This window comes from Natator depressus, chromosome 5 (genome assembly GCF_965152275.1).
Source record: "Natator depressus isolate rNatDep1 chromosome 5, rNatDep2.hap1, whole genome shotgun sequence".
In the NCBI taxonomy this organism is placed as follows: domain Eukaryota; kingdom Metazoa; phylum Chordata; order Testudines; family Cheloniidae; genus Natator; species Natator depressus.
This window is the reverse complement of record NC_134238.1, coordinates 52,464,044-52,481,137: the sequence shown is the minus strand read 5'-3', so window position 1 is coordinate 52,481,137 and position 17,094 is coordinate 52,464,044.

Below are 17,094 nucleotides of genomic sequence, written 5' to 3'. Positions count from 1 at the left end.
ATTATTGTACTGTTTTTATTTTTGTCATGTGCTCAATGACTATATGATGGGTCCATTTAATAAATCTAACAAAACCACACGAAAACATAACTAGCAACTTATCAAATAAAAAGTGTTCTTTTGTTATTCTTCAGTGAATCCTTACAGTAAAAGACTAATTCATACACAATTGTCCAGACTTAAAAATGATACACTTTGCCTCCTAGTTAGATATTTTTCTTCAGACCTCCTTCACATTTGGGATATCAAATCAAGTTTGTGAAAGGAAGAGAGTTGAGATTCAAATTCAATCAGTCAATCATTTAATCAGTCCCAAGAGAACCTGAACTCATATATCTTGTCAGACTCAAGGAGACATTAAGCTAAGTGAAAAACCTAGTCAATGTTATAACGAACTCATGAATTACTGCTCCAGTTTTCAGGTATTTTTACTTTTAACCAACAATAAAATATACCATCAAGAACCACTCCCAAAAAATAAATCACAAACAAGGGAGGAGCAGAAGGTGGAAGCAAACAAACTAAAGAATTGTTCACTACTTGTGGTGATATATCTTTTCAGAAATTATAGTGGTAATGTTAAAATATGAGAACCAACAGAATCATGGCAGGTGACCACATTAATCTTCGTAATTTCTGTGGATGAAGTTTATCCATTATATTGGGAGTTGTGGACATCCCCTAACACAGCTACTGTGTGTGGTTTTGGTGAGTTTCTGGCAGGTTCATGATGTATTCTGAAGTTCTTCAGTTTGCCACAGCAGGGCCCCATGCCAGTTTTGCACAGGATAGTGTGAATGGGATATTTGGGGATTAGGAGGGGATGAATGGATGAGTGGCCAGTCAGTTCACTATTATGGAAAATGGTAGCCACAAACTGCCACCTAGGGGGTAGGGCAACTCCACAGCCCCTGTTACAGAGGGGCTGTAAAGTTGCCCTCTGCCTGCAGATTACAAGGATGAATTCCATCCCAACCATCTTCTGCTTAAATCCCCAGTAAACCCACTTACTAAGACTTTGTGTCAGGAACGGGTTAGGTGGGTGAATTTGTCCCAGTGAAACTCTGTAAAAGATGAGTGTTCTCATACACATATCAACATTCCCATCATGTTCTCCCAACTTATGATGCAGTGACCTGCCTATCTGTATCACTGATGCCCTCTAAGAGGTAAAATATATCCAAACTGTTCCTTCTACCAACTGAGCCAGTAGACCTATTCTTTAAGCTCTAGTCAACATTCATATTTTTGAAGCTGAAATTGCACACTAATCTTAATGCCACTTTTGTGCAGGTTGTCTATAAGTCTGGTTATCCAGATGCATGCAGCCACACATTGATACAAGCCCACCAGTATTTCATACTAATAATGGTTTCCAAACACCAGAAGCAATCCAAAAGGTTTGGCACACTTGAGCATGCAGTAAGTGTCTGATCCATCTCCCATTGAAATCAAAGAAAAGGCCACCACAGCATTCAATAAAATGTGTATTAGGCCACACACACACACACACACACACACCACAAAATCGTAGGACTGAAAGGGGCCTCAAGAGGTCTTCTAGGCCAATCCCCAACACTCATGGCAAGACTAAGTATTATTTACACCATCCCTGGTGTGTTTGTTTAACCTGCTTTTAAAAATCTCCAATGATGGAGATTCCACAACCTCCCTAGACAATTTCTTCCAGTGCTTAACTATACTGACAGGGAGGAATTTTTTACTAATGTCCAACCTAAACCACCATGGCTGCAATTTAAGTCCCTTGCTTAAATACACACACAGTGCTTTGCATTTTTGGAAGTTTTGTTCTCAGTTCTAGGGTTTTTTGGTGCAATTTTTCAAAAGTGTTCTGCAGTTTTGGGTGTCCAATCTAAGACACCTGGGGAGATCCTCCTTCTGCTCTGGCTCTTTTACACCAGATAAAAGGCTAGATGGACATAAAGGGAGTTTAAACACCCCAGATCCAGTCAGGAGAAATTCCCCTTGCACAGATCCTGGAAGACAGCCATAAGGCCACTTTCCAAGAACACCTTGCAAATTCTGGTGTGTGCGTGTTGGGGGAGGGGGGGGTCATACCTGGCATGGGGCTGAGGGCAGGAGGGACATGTAATGATGGGGCGACAGCATGCAGCAGCAAGGCGCTTCCAGGCTATGCTCTGGCCCATAATCAGCTGGGGAAAATGCCATAGCTTAGATAAGGATCCTGGGGCTATCTAAATTACACTGTGGGCTGAGGAAAAGCCCAGGATTGGGACGGCTGCAAAGTGTCCCCGCCACCCCACCTGCCGAATCTCTTAGAAGTGCAGTGCAGAATCTTACCCTTGTTTTTCAAAAGTCCGGAGCATGTGAAGCTCCAATTTATCTCAGTATCAAGCACCTCTGAAAATCAGGCCCTAGGGCCTTTGATTTAGAGTGACTCCATTTTTGGGTGCCCAACCTGAGACACCTTAAATTATCTGATATTGTAGACCTATAGATGAAAACACCTAAAAGTAGAGGCTGCTTTTGAAAATGTTGTCAGAGATATCTCAAGTTGGGCACCCAAAAATTGAGAACCCCAAACTCACTGGACACTTGGGAACGTTTTGGCCCTAGTGCTCAGAGATGGGCTCCCAAAACTAAAGCCCCTTTTGGAAAATTTGGCTGAGAGTGATTTACCCCAAACCACTCAACAAGTCTGTCCCAGAGATGGGATTATAATCTAGGCCTTCATGCAGCCACTCCTGTGCTCTAACTAGGCTGCAATTTTAATAGTTCTGTTCTCATCTGGTTCTTTCACCTCAGTGTAGCATGTGGGTACATTAGTTTGGGTTTCTAGCCTTCTGTCTTTGAAAAATGTAAGGTCATTACATAAAACTAAAACTATTTCCATTTATAATGACAGGTTTCAGAGTAGCAGCCGTGTTAGTCTGTATCCGCAAAAAGAAAATACAGTGGGGAGATTTTATATACACAGAGAGCATGAAACAATGGGTGTTACCATAGACATTGTAACAAGAGTGATCAGGTGAGGTAAGCTATTGCCAGCAACGGGGGGTGGGGGGGGGGAATCATGGTGAAATTCCTCAAGGGCTTCTTTTCAACAATTTTCATCCCACCATCAACCTCAGCCTGGACCAGTCCATACAAGAGATCCACTTCCTGGACACTACGGTGCTAATAAGTGATGGTCACATAAACACCACCTTATACTGAAAACCTACTGACCGCTATGCTTACCTACATGCCTCCAGCTTTCATCCAGACGACACCATACAATCCATTGTCTACAGCCAAGCTCTACTATACAACCGCATTTGCTCCAATCCCTCAGACAAACACCTACAAGATCTCTATCAAGCATTCTTACAACTCCAATACCCACCTGCTGAAGTGAAGAAACAGATTGACAGAGCCAGAAGAGTACCCAGAAGTTACCTACTACAGGACAGGCCCAACAAAAAATATAACAGAACTAGCCATCACCTTCAGCCCCCAACTAAAACCTCTCCAACACATCATCAAGGATCTACAACCTATCCTGAAGGATGACCCATCACTCTCACAGATCTTGGGAGACAGGCCAGTCCTTGCCTACAGACAGCCCCCCAACCTGAAGCAAATACTCACCAGCAACCACACACCACACAACAGAACCACTAACCCAGGAACCTATCCTTGCAACAAAGCCCGTTGCCAACTGAGTCCACTTATCTATTCAGGGGACACCATCATAGGGCCTAATCACATCAGCCACACTATCAGAGGCTCGTTCATCTGCATATCTACCAATGTGATATATGCCCTCATGTGCCAGCAATGCCCCTCTGCCATGTACATTGGCCACACTGGACAGTCTCTACGTAAAAGAATAAATGGACACAAATCAGACGTCAAGAATTATAACCTTCAAAAACCAGTCGGAGAACACTTCAATCTCTTTGGACACTCAATTACAGACCTAAAAGTGGCAATTCTTCAACAAAAAGGCTTCAAAAACAGACTCCAATGAGAGACTGCTGAATTGGAATTAATTTGCAAACTGTACACAATTAACTTAGGCTTGAATAAAGACTGGGAGTGGATGTGTCATTACATAAAGTAAAACTATTCCTCCCATGTTTATTTCCCCCCCACACACACACACACAGGTTCTTGTCAATTGCTGGAAATGGCCCACCTTGATTATCACTACAAAAGGTTTTTTGTTTTGTTCCTCCCCCCTGGTAATAGCTAATCTCACCTGATCACTCTCGTTACAGTGTGTATGGTAACACCCATTGTTTCATGTTCTCTGTGTGTATAAAATCTCCCCCCTGTATTTTCCACTGCATGCATCCGATGACGTGAGCTGTAGCTCACAAAAGCTTACGCTCAAATAAATTTGTTAGTCTCTAAGGTGCCACAAGTCCTCCTTTTCTATTTCCATTTAGTTAGTTATCAATGCTCATGATCTTATTAGCATGCACTGATTGTTGTTTATCGGGAAAGCTGATAAAATAAAAATGTTTGCACTGTTACTGATTGCTTTCAAGTATAACCAAGCTGCGCTGTACTGTTCTGCCTCAAGGGAGGCTGCTGGGTTCTTTAGATTGGAAAAAAAATTCTAAGCACAAAACTAATTTGCAGTCTATTTTGTAACCCTTGTTTTCTGTCCTCTGACCCTTGTCACGTTTCATACAAATTCGCCTTTACTACACTGGAAAGTGAAATTACACCTTTTCTAATCCACAAAGAATGTTTCCTACTGGGAAGCAGAAAGCCATAAAAAGGTATCCCTTGCTATAGCCTGTCCACATTTTTAATTATAATAAAGATCTTAAATGGGGTACTGGTAAGGCTGTGCCATAAAAAATACTTACGTTTGCCAGAAATGTTGTATCAACATTACTTAAATGATAGAATAGGATTATTTACGTGTTCTAAGCAAAAGAAAATGCTTTGCACCAATGCCATGAACAAGATTATATTAAGCTATTTTATAAGACTGAGAATCATATTTACTGCACTCAGAGGCTTATTTTTCAATGCATCTTTCAAATTGAATGGTTTTCACAGTGAGCCAGAGTTGGATGGACCTGATAATTTGTCAGTCAATACTGTGATTGGTGCCTCATAAAAGCTTATACTAGGTAGTAGTAAGTGGCAGTAGTAAGAGTAGTTAGATGTACAGCGTTTCCCCTCATTCAGTTACAAACATTTTTGGAGTAAGTTTAATATTTCCTAATTAAACTTCACATGGACCAGCATCTCTTTTACTCTCCTGAATGGCTAGCGCATAGAATATCAGGGACTTAAAAAATCTGTAGCATCAGTATAATTTTTTGCATTATGAATATTTTCATGTGATTTTATTTGTTAGTTTATAGAATGCTGTTAGTGCTATAGGCAAAAAATATAAAAAGCATATGCACAATGTCAAAACGAATTAAAAATGCCTTATCTCAGAACTAATTCTCTGCATCCTTTCGGATGAAGGTGTAACCATAAGAATAGGTGCTGCATTGTGACCTGAATGGTCAATACATTCAGGCTTTGTTTTACCAGCATGGAAAGAAAATTCAAGAGCTGAAGCCTTTCCACCGAAAGCCACAAAGAGAGATCTCTAAAACAGTCAGGACCCAAGCCATATAAGGTTTTGCGGGTTAAAATCCATCACCTTCAATTCCATCCAGAAACCTACTGGAAGCCAACACAGTCTATAATATAGGAGTAATAGGATTCTTGCAGAGAATCGTAAGGCTGGTATACACTTAGAGATTAGATCAACCTAGCTATGTCTCTCAGGGCTGTGTACAATTTCATGTCCTGAGCACCATAGTTAGGTTGACTTAATCCCTAGTGTAGACACAGCTGAGTAGACGGACGGATTCTTCAGTTGACCTAGCTACTGCCTCTCAGAAAGGTGGATTATCTACATCAAGAGAAAAAACCCTTCTGTCACCATAGGAAGTATCTACTCTACAGCACAATAGCAGCAGAGTTGCATCACCGTAGCTGTGTCATTGTAGTGTAGATGTGCCCTAAGGAAGAGAGCAGTCCTGTTCTGCACTAGCTGAAGTTTCTGAGGTTAAATATACATTAACCCTAAGGAGAGTGCAATGTAGTATTCAGTCTGCAGTTGACAAAGGTATGAATCACTATGGCAGGGTTGCAATAGGAAAGGTTGCAACATTCTTGCCAATCAAAGATCTAAAAGAATACAGTTGGCCACTGCTATTATCTGAAACTCTAAGGACAACCATACTGCCCATGTTGTGAAATGTATTAACAAAAACTAAACTAAACTGAGAGAGTACATGTCACCTTTGCCACGTGATGCTGGTAACCAAGTGCCAGCTCTGGCCAAGGCCGTAGGCTAAGAACTGACAAACTTGTAGCTGGAAACCAAACCAGCTCACCTCCATGTTAGTTTTGTTCAAAATAGGTATTAGTCTTATAAGAATGTATTTAGTGTTTAGACTCTAATGCATGCAGCAACTCATAAGCATTTCATAATCTCACTTGTAACATCTGTATTCCATGCTACAAGGTAAAATATAGGTTTGTTTTATAACAGCAATAATGCCTGCTCTGAACTTGTGAACTCAGATAGGAAGTGTGGTTCCCCTACCTTTCAAGAAGGACTATTAAGACTTAATGGGTCATCTAGGACACAAAGCTTTTTTGCTTGCCCTGTCCACCTATGAAGATGTTATGTGTAGAAGCTCTCATCCCATCAGTTAGAGCTCTGGGGAAAGATGATATAAAGGAACTCTCAAGAAAAAATGGTTCTCTCCACTGTTTGAACTCTCACAGGGACAGCAACACTAAACTAAAGCAGAGATCTTCTGGGTCAACCTGGGTTCGCCCTGAAAGACATTTTGAATGGACAGATTACTACATCTCTGTCACCTTTAGGAACCATAGATGTTAACTCATTTATGTGTATATGTTTTTTTGCTTGCTTTAACCTGAAAATCTCTCTTATTTCTTTTACCATCTTCATAAACCTTTAGATAGTTTATTACAGGGTTGGGTACAGCTGTTGTCTTTGGTGTAAGATCTAGAGTATAATTGATCTGGGGTAAGTGACTAGTCTTCTGGGACTAGAAGCAACCTGAATAGTTTGTGATCTTTAGTGCAAATGATCAATTATCATGAAGTCCAGCTTGCCTGGGTGGCAAGACAGACTGGAGTGCCGGCCCTAAGGGGACTGTCTGTGCTCCATGTTAAGACTGTTACAGTGATTCAGGAGTTCATATTTGTTACTGAGTTGGTGAAATCTAATTATAGACCACACCACCAATTTTGGATGTCTGTCCTATTTTTGACAGTCTGCCCTGAGGTAGGCACTCATGGTCGTGAACCTCTCCAGAGAGTGTGACAGCCATCTGAGCACATCTAAAACCTGATACCTGTCAGAGTTTGCATCAGGAGGGCTAGATGCGTGCCACCAATCCGTGGGGAGGGAGTACAACACCCACAAAAAAGACAGCCAGGGGCACTGGGAAATGTAGAGTGCACATGAGAAAAGTAGTGAGTGTAAGTAGAAGACAGACGGAGATGGTTTTGGCTGCTAGGGGCTGGGCACCTAAGCCAAGAGAGAGGCTTAACTCCAGGAGAGGGATCATGACTGAAGATCCTGAATGGAAAGAGATGCCTATGTGTGGCCCTTCAGCCAGGTGCACTAAGTCAGATGCCCCTCTTCTCTCTCCCCAGCATTTCACTCCTGGCTAGTTTAGGTGGCTCCCTGCTCAGCTTGCTGGCTTCTGAGGATTCCTTTCTTAAACTCCTAAGTCTTCCCATGCATTGTATGAGGAGCCTGGGCACCTAGGTCAGGGCCCAAGGATTCCACTGGACAGCAGAATGCCTATGGGTTCGTCGTTGCAACACTACCTTTGAGGATCTGGGCCACAGTGCTTAAGAAGGGTGATACATTAAAACTCTGTGATGCCACACATGCCTTCAGGGCAGATGTGTGGTTCCCTACCAGCACCTCAGAGACTTCTAGACAGGAAGACTGGAACCAGTCAGATTCAATCCCATCTCCTTCTGCTCAGTGTCTTGTACTAAAAGATGTTGAAATCTGCTAGGTTTAACTTAGATGACTGCCAGTTTCTGCCAGTCACTAGTTGGATCATCAGTCACTAAACTACACTGAAAAGGGACAATGAAAAAATAAATGAAAAAATTAGGCAGTTTAAAAAATGCTTCTCCACAAGCTCTGAATAACCTTCCCTAAAACAGGAAGGTTAGATACTAGACAAGACATGTAGAGATCATCAATATCAAAAGCTAGCTTTCTGAGCATAAGTTTGACAATCACTCATTTAAAAGATGCTGGCACCTTTCCCAGATAGCGGCACTGATATTCTCCTCTAACAATGAAACCAAACACCCTAATTCCAGATTTTGCCTGCCAAGAAAAGTAAAGGTCCAACTTAGAGGTCATAGGAAAAAGTCACTATTTTCAGTTAGAAGATCAGGATTTAGGATGGGCAAATTGACAGACAAGATAAGAAATGACCTGAAAAGTCACCACACAAACCAGTTTTGGAATGGTTTATTTAGCTTGTTCTACTTCTTTAAACAGGGCCCAGCTACCAGGCTATTTAAATCCACTGCTTGCAAATCCATCCGAAATTAATATGACAACAGAAATGAGACAATACGGATTATAAAAATTGAAAGGGTATTGAACACATTGGCAAAATAAAGTAATAAGAGGAATGATGTGTAAATTACTTAGAAATATGTATAAATTGATGAGAAAAATGTATAGAAGGAAAGAAAAGAGGAAGGAAAGTTAAGGAAAATGAAAGGATATTTTATCTTTATTTGAGACCACTGATTGTCATGTACTGTAAAGTATACCCTCAGTAGAGCATTCTCTAATCACCACCCGCTTTTGCAAACTCACAGGTCCAGCAGACCCCTGCTCCTTTGGTTTTAAGGTGATGACTGTTTGGACTATAGGGGCCATGCCCCAAATTGAAGGGATCTATAGGTAGGGAGTAGCCCAGGAAAGCAATTTAGGTTATGTCTATACTTGCACTTTTGTCAGTAGAACGTATGTCGCTCAGGGAGGTGAAGAAAACCACTCCTCTGAGCGACATAAGTTACACCGACAGAAGCAGTGATGTGGACAGCGCTATCTCAGTGTGAGATGCTCTCCCGTCAATATAATTAAACTGCTTCCAACGAGCTGCAGTAGCTATGTCGATGGGAGAGCTCTCTCCTGTCAGCATGGCTACAGGATCGATCTTACAACAGGACACCTGCATCAGTACGGCTGTGCCTCTGTAAACTTAGATATGGCTAGTGTAGATATGGCCTTAGACCCATTGCAGTGAGGACTCTGCCAGTGTTGTGGCCCAGTGGAGAGGGAAGGCCTGGTCCCCCTACCACACCCTCTCAAGGGCTTAGGCCTAGATGCGTTGTGGAAAGCTGAAGATCCCAAGCTTTAGGTCAGAAACAGTTACCTCTACCAGAGATGCCCAGGGCTAGAAGTTGGGAGTTTTAACCACTAGACCACCTGGCCCTCCAAGCTCCCTATCACATGCTATAAGATTTGAACATCTGTTAAAATAGGTAAGTTCCAAGAGAAATCTTTAAAGTTACTTTAAAAATGCAGATCTATATATATATATATAACTGAACATATTGTATTTTACCCCCTCTCGTTTGTCTAACTGATACCGGGGCTAGACCATCCCCAGGACTCAGGCTACGTAAAGATGCCTTAGAGCCACCCAACCCGTTTACACTCCTGCATGTGCTACTCAGACTGTAGGCCCTGATTCATAGGAGTCAGCAACAGTATGTGGATGCTGCCATTAGACATCTGTGGTTGGCCCATGCTAGCTGACTCAGGCTAAGAGGCTGTTTTGATTGTGGTGTAGACTTTCAGGCTCGTGTTGCAGCTTGATCTCTGTGACCCCCCACTTCACAGATTCCTAGACCCCGGGCTCCAGCCTGAGCCCAAACATTTACAGCTCGGTTAAACAGGTGTAAGGTGAGCCGAGCCCTGCAAGCCCAAATCAGCTGGAACGGAGCAGCTGCAGATTTTCAATGGCATACCCTCAGTGGGCAGGTAGCAATGAGAAACAGGCGGAGTCTTAGCTCCAACCCCTCTTCTTACTGACCAGCTGGGGTGCTATTTGCTACTCCTAATGGCCAGCAGCAAGTTATTACTGCTCCCCTCCATGGAGAAAGGGAAGGAAATGTGCCTCGGAAGGGTGTCTGGAGTACAGTTGCTCCCAGTCAGGGCTCCTTTGGGGTGCTCCATGGTACCGTCTCCATGGTACCGTCCATGAAGTTACAATTTAGTCACACCTGTCAACTGTGCTGAACTACACAAAACTTAAATCAACCTCCTTGAAGCTCACACTCATGCACACCTTTTGGTTACTTTTAACTAATGGAAATTCAGAGTCATTCACCAGAAAGAATAACGAGAAACATTATTTGGTTTTTCAGATAATTGGAGGTTGCCTGGCCAAACAGCACAGAAAAATGAGAGACCCAGAAACAGGGCCATCCTTAGGATTTATGGGGCCCTACGCAGTATTATTAAACTGGTGCCTGCGGACCCCCAGAAGAACCCCTCCCCCCCATTGCTGACACACACTGAGCTTCGTATGCAGCAGACGCTGTGGCAGCCCGAGCTCACAGCCTGGTTGGGAGAGGGGAGGCAGCAAAGGATACCGAGCCGCCCAGCCCACCTCACAGCAGCGGAGAATCACAGCTCCCCACAGAGACCCCTGTACCCTCTCCCTCACGCAGAATGAGCTGTGCCGGCACATTCAGCTCTGTGAATACAGCCCCTGCCTAAGGAGGCTGCAGGACGCGCTGGGTGTGTGGGAGCCGACCCGCTCTTACCTGCTGTCCGAGTGGTGCCCCAAATTTTTGGGTGCCCTATGCAGTTGCATATGCTGCATATGCCTAAGGACAACCCTGCCCAGAAACATTAAAAGTTGTTCTCTCTCTTGTTTGTGTCTGGATCACACTGGCATTCCATTAAGGGCATCAGGAGGTCCAACTACCCTGCAGAGCACATGGATAAAGAAGGTATTATTTAATGTTCAACTAAGCACCCAATCTACTAATTACCCAAACCAATTTGGGCCTGATTGTGGCATCTATCAGATACTCTGAACTGTGGTTTTATAATACAAAGGGAAAAAGTAAACAGATGCCTGTGAGATACTGTTTGCCACCAGGTTCTGCCATAGGCAAAGACTTTGTGCGGAGGTTATTGTTAGCCAGGTCTCCCCACCCAAGATTATGCGGGAAGTACAAATGGGCCTAGAAACCAATTCCCTCCATGTCTCATGAAGCTGCTTTTTCCATTACATTGCCTGTGTCCATGGGTTTGCTTCCTTCAGCACTGCTCAATGAAAGGGAGCATAGGGGCCATGGTTTTCAAAACGCTTTAGGATCCTTTTGTGCTACATAAATGTATCTAATATGCAATATAAATTTGGTGACCTATATGGAATAAAGTGGTGGTTACAGTCCATTTCCTACTGGACAGGTGTCCACATTGTAAAATCAACATCACAAGAGCCAGAAACTGGCTGCGTGACTAATCGCAACTGTACAGATAAGGCTAGGAGAGAGAGGAGCTGTCTTCACACAGCACTTTCTCAAACACTTACCAGAGAGTGGAGCTCACAAGTAGGGCAGGGTGAAGAAGCTTACACTGGCACTGCCCAGGCTGTATTTCTTGTGTGCATACAAGGGAGCTCAGCTGCCAGTACTGCCAGTTCTGGAACCATGGCCTTTCACTACATTTTCATTATTATATCGAAAAAGTAGAAAACTAATATGGAACCAGTATTGGTGTGATGCTAAGGAGATACTTACTTTTTAGACTGAAGCTGATTAAGAAGCAGCCATACTTTGACTCTCTATAATGCCTATGTGTGTGGGTATGGATGGGAGCGGTCTCTAGGATCACCAGAAACACTGAATGTGTTGGGGAGAGAAGTGCTTAGGCAAAGTAAAATGAAGGCGTCACACCCTGTGCACCAGATAGACTCTGGACAGCTTCCCTAGAGATGTAAACACCATGGCTCTGACTTTCTAAAGTGACTGGTGAGTTGGATGCTTCTGTTTTTGGATGGTATCTTAAGGGGGCCTGATTTTCTTAAAGTGCTGAGCTCCCATGCTCAGCAAATCAAGCCCCTGAAGGTCCCTCAAGAAAGATGAGGCTGAAGCCATTCAGCAAATCCATGTCAAATTTGTGAGTAGTCCCAAGTTGGCTGAAACTGCATTTTTCAGCTGATAAACTATTCACCTGAAAAATGTCACCTGGCTGTATTCCACACCGTGGTGTGTGGATCCAGGTACAATGGTCCAGATTTTTAAAGGTATTGAGGCACCGATAGATGCAGATACGTGCCTAGTGGGATTCCATGGAAATTAGGCACATAGGTTCCTAGGTCTTTTCAAAAGCACTTATCTGTAACATTAGGCACATAACTACCTTTAAAAAACCTGGCCCTGTGATTCTGGACACCATTGTTTATACCACCTCCCACGGTGACTCAGGCTCCCAGACCCTTAAGTTAGTCCTTAGTTTTCTCAGCAATTACAACTCAAGTCTATGTCCTCAAGGTGTAACCTGAATAGGCTTCACACAGGTAAACAGCTTTCACTCAGCCTAGAAATCTTCTGTTACATACAAGGCTTGTTATCAGGCTAACCTGCCGAGGATTCATTTCACACATGTGGAACAGCAGGTAAGGTCAATTCAAGCCAACATTTCCCCATCACAGCTGTCTTTATAAACTATGAAAGACTCTGCTTGTGTCACTATGGAATGGTGCATTCTATAAATAGGAGGCTTAGCCAAACAGAGCAAGGGCGGGAAAAAGAAACAAGCCTAAATTCAGTATTTAGAGAAGAGTGGAAACCATTCAACAGAGCTGTTCAGTTTAGCATACATCAAGGAAACCATAACCTTTAATGCTCTTACAAATAAAGTCTGTATGAAGAACTGTGACACGTTGCAATTTCCTTTGTGCCCAATGGGTTATGCATTTTTCCTTAGTTACAGTATGTTCTCTCTATCTCACCATGCTTTAGATGAGAAGGTGAGGGGAAAGTGGGCTTATTTATTTAACATCTCCTCCCAAAGCACTAAACCTTTTCCTCCTCTAGTTCACTGAGATCCCTGAGGTAAAATAGCAATACAGTGTGAAGACAGAGATTAAATTTGGGTTTGCTGTGTGGCCATGTGTTTCATTCAAAGCCCTTGATATATGCCAAGCCCCCGACACCCTGATCAGAGCCAGACATTTAATGGAAATTGTTTTCAGCCCTTATTTCCCATTGCAGGTTTTCTGAAACACTCTCTGTGAATTTCTCCCAAAGGAAACTGTAATAATATTCCATGTAAATATTTATTTAAGGGTGTGGAAGAGGAATCACCTTCCGCACCGCACCCTACAAAAATGTTGGAAAAAATGGTACATTTTTGGTAGTTTGTTTTAAACAAGGACAGTCTGTTAAGTTATTTTACTTGCTGGCTGTGTGCCACTTACGACTTTGCTCAAGCCAACCAATATGGAGAATATTCAGTGTATTTTGTATAGAGCAGAGAGTTTCATTTTTTTCCTTTCATTTTCCCTGGGTTTGAGCTTAAAACTTGCTTACCAAAAAAAAAAAAAAAAAGTCAGTACTAGACTAAAAAAATGCTTACCTGGTTTATGCCTTTTTAAAGGATGTTTCCACACTGTGAGTATAAAATAAGCCCCCTCTGTACACTGTATAGAGGGAAAAGATCCCTAGCTGCTGATTCAGGAAATTGCAGAAAAGTTCCTATATGAGTTTCTCATGGAACACCAGAGGCAAGGGTATTTGAGAATGGAGGGGTGGGCCCTGCCAGCTGCTCCCAATACAATTTCTTTGGGCCCAGCCCCTGCCTTTCTGCAGGGATCGATAGCTGCTACCTCCTGCTGCTCCTCTAGTTTTCATGGGATGCAGGGACAAGTCAAATGGAGCAGGCTGGCCCAGTACACTTTCCACAGGTGGGAGGGGTGAGGAAGTGGTGAAGCCCCCCAGCATGTGAAGATTTCAGGAAACTGACTCCTCTCCCTGCACCCCATCCCTTCCCTCCTGTGAAGAATGTAACCCCAGCCTGCCCCCTTCAAATAAACCTCTGCTGACTTACCGAGTTTCCTGCCTAGGACCTCTTCCAGCTCCTTGGAGTGGCAAGGAAAGGCAGAGAGGGACAGGAGGTGCACAGCTGCCAGGGGCAGGTCTCTTCTTTCCTCCACCCTGCCAGCCACCTGCTGTTGCTCCCTGTCCTGCAGGACACTACTTTAGTTTTGGGGCACAGGGTGGGAGAATCTGTGGTGATGTTGTAACCCACACACCGCCTGGGTATGGTGTTCTGTCCCATCTAGTGGCACTAAGACCACTTAGAGAGAGAGAGATAAACTGAGTCTGCTCTACAGCCCTAGCTAACAGCTAGTTGGCTTTTAGCTCATGCGGTAGAGGCTCATGCACTGAGGTCCCAGGTTCAATCCTGTGCACCGACAACTGGGGTCTGTCAGCACTACAATGTACCCCCCACAAATGTGGTAAACATGACAGGTCTGTTTAAGAGGTCAATTTGCATAGCTCTATTTAGGGATAGCACTTGGTAGCCTACCTCTTCTCAGCTAGTTTAAGATAAATGTATACTGCTGGAGGTGTCCCAGGAGGAAAGATTTGTCTGCAGTTTCCTGTGTCAGAGGGAAATCAGGAAGCTGGATCTCCTTTCACTTACACCATTTACTTCTGTTTATTCCGTGGAGTTACTCCTGATTTACACTGGTGCAAGTAAGAAGAACCAGACTCCACAACTCCTACCAAAATAAAAACGAGTCCTTTGCCTAGTGTGTATGTATGGTTCCTAGGCATATGGCATTCTGCACTTTCCAGCCCCTTGCAAGTTAGTCCAATATTTTTGATCTTGCTGTATGTTGTCCGGGAAGGAAGCAAGGTGTATGATAATTATGACATTCAATCAAAGTTTTTCTCTCCAAACTCCAGAAAAGATGCTGATGTACCAGAATATTTTTAAAGGATTGCATTAATATTTTACCATTCTGCCCTGAACATTGGGTCTCATGGAAGAGCTCTGAATGTCTCTAATTCTTAGAGTCTGGGGCTGCAATGTACGCACCCCAGGAGACATTCTTCTTGTCGGTCTGAAAGTACAGTTGGTAGAGCCTGAATATTATCCTACAACCTCATAAAGAACAGAAGATTCACAGTTTGCATGACTAGAGTTACAGTATGTGCTATATTTAGTGAATGGAAGCAAGAGAGGAATGTGTGTACTGTAACTAATAAACAGAAGAATCAATAAAAAATTTTGAGTCAGGACTTAGCTCCCACACTTCATGAACTGGCTTCATTTATTGTCTGACCCACATGGCTATGACTCCATGTCAGTTGGTGTTCACAATGAATTTAGACAGACAAAATGAGGCTGTTAAATACCTATCTTTTTTTAAACAAAATAAAAAACTCTCATGTTACATAAAAGGTTAATAGTGCATGAGTGTCTAACTTCTAATTTAAGAAGTAATTATCAGTGAAAATTTAGCATTCTCAGTCAGATTATTGAAGCCTAAAAAATTAGAATATTTCTTCTCTTACCCAGAAACGAATGAATATATATATATATAAATTAAAAAATTTTTAAAGTTTTTGTTTAAATCAAATTGGGGGTGATATATTTGGTGAAATTTATAATTTGTGGTAAATTCTCAGATTAAGTTAAGGCTCCTGGCTTTAAATTAAGACCAGATATCTTTCTAAAATATATATTCCAGTTCATCCACTAGTTATTGGGCTAGGTCACTGATGAAATGTTATGGCTGCGTTAAATAGGAGGTCAGATTAAATTTTCTAAATGGTCCCTCCTGGGATTAAAATCTATGGGTCTAATTAAGAGGTGGGCAAACTATGGCCCGCGGGCCACATCTGGCCCACGAGACTGTCCTGCCTGGCCTTTGAACTCGCAGCCAGGGAGGCTACCCCCGGCCCCTCCCCTGCTGTCCCCTCTCCCCTGCCGCCTCAGCTCGCCGTGCTGCCCGTCCTCGGGCCCGCCACTCCGGCCAGGCAATGCGCTCCTGCAGGGCAGCGCAGCAGCATGGCTGGCTCCGGCCCAGCGGTGAGCTCCTGCTGCTCTGAGAAGCATGGTAAGGGGGCAGGGAACCGGGGGGTTGGATAAGGGGCAGGAGATCCCTGGGGACAGTCAGGGGACAGGGAGCAGAGGGCAGTTGGATGGGGTGGAGATTCTGGGGGGAAGGGGGGTCAGGGGAAGGGGGGTGGGGGGGTTGGATAGGGAGTGGGGTCCCGAGGGGGGCGGTTAGAGGCGGGGGTCCTGTGAGGGTGAGGTCAGGGGACAAGGAGCAGTGGGTTGGAGGTTCTGAGGGGGGCAGTCAGGGGGCGGGAAGTGGGAGGGGGTGGATAGGGAGCGGGGCCAGGCTGTTCGGGGAGGCACGGCCTTCCCTACCCAGCCCTCCATATAGTTTCACAACCCCGATGTGGCCCTCGGGCCAAAAAGTTTGCCCATCCCTGGTCTAATTGCATCACTGAAATCAATGAGAGGTTTTTTTTGTTACTTCAGTAGGAGCAGGATTAGAGTTTATGAATCAAGTCATGTGTCCTTGAGGACCATGGCAAAAGGGTGGAGAGGGAACCTGCTGAGGTCTGAAGCCTCAGCAAAGAGTGAAGCCTAAAACGGAGTATGTTTCAGAAGAAAGAAGTGTCTGGGAGCTGAGACTGAGAAAAACTGAGCAACAGCTCTAATAGAGTGAAAGAGAGCCTGGAAAGAAGGAGACTGTAGATGTGAATTTTCTAAACTTATTTTCATACAATAGATTTAAGAAGATATTTTAAAATAGAAAACAACTTCACAAGATAAAATTCAGACTAGCAACAAAATTGCTAATGCTCTACAGGTTGAATCGACTCTTCCTATTGAGTCTTAGAGGGCAGTTAGAAAGATGATATATACAGTTTGCTCCTTCCGGGCTCATTCTGCAGCCCACTGACTGATGCTGCAATAACTGTAACAAGCATCTGCTCAGCACCTGTGCAGAGATGCCTCCACGTAGTGTAGAG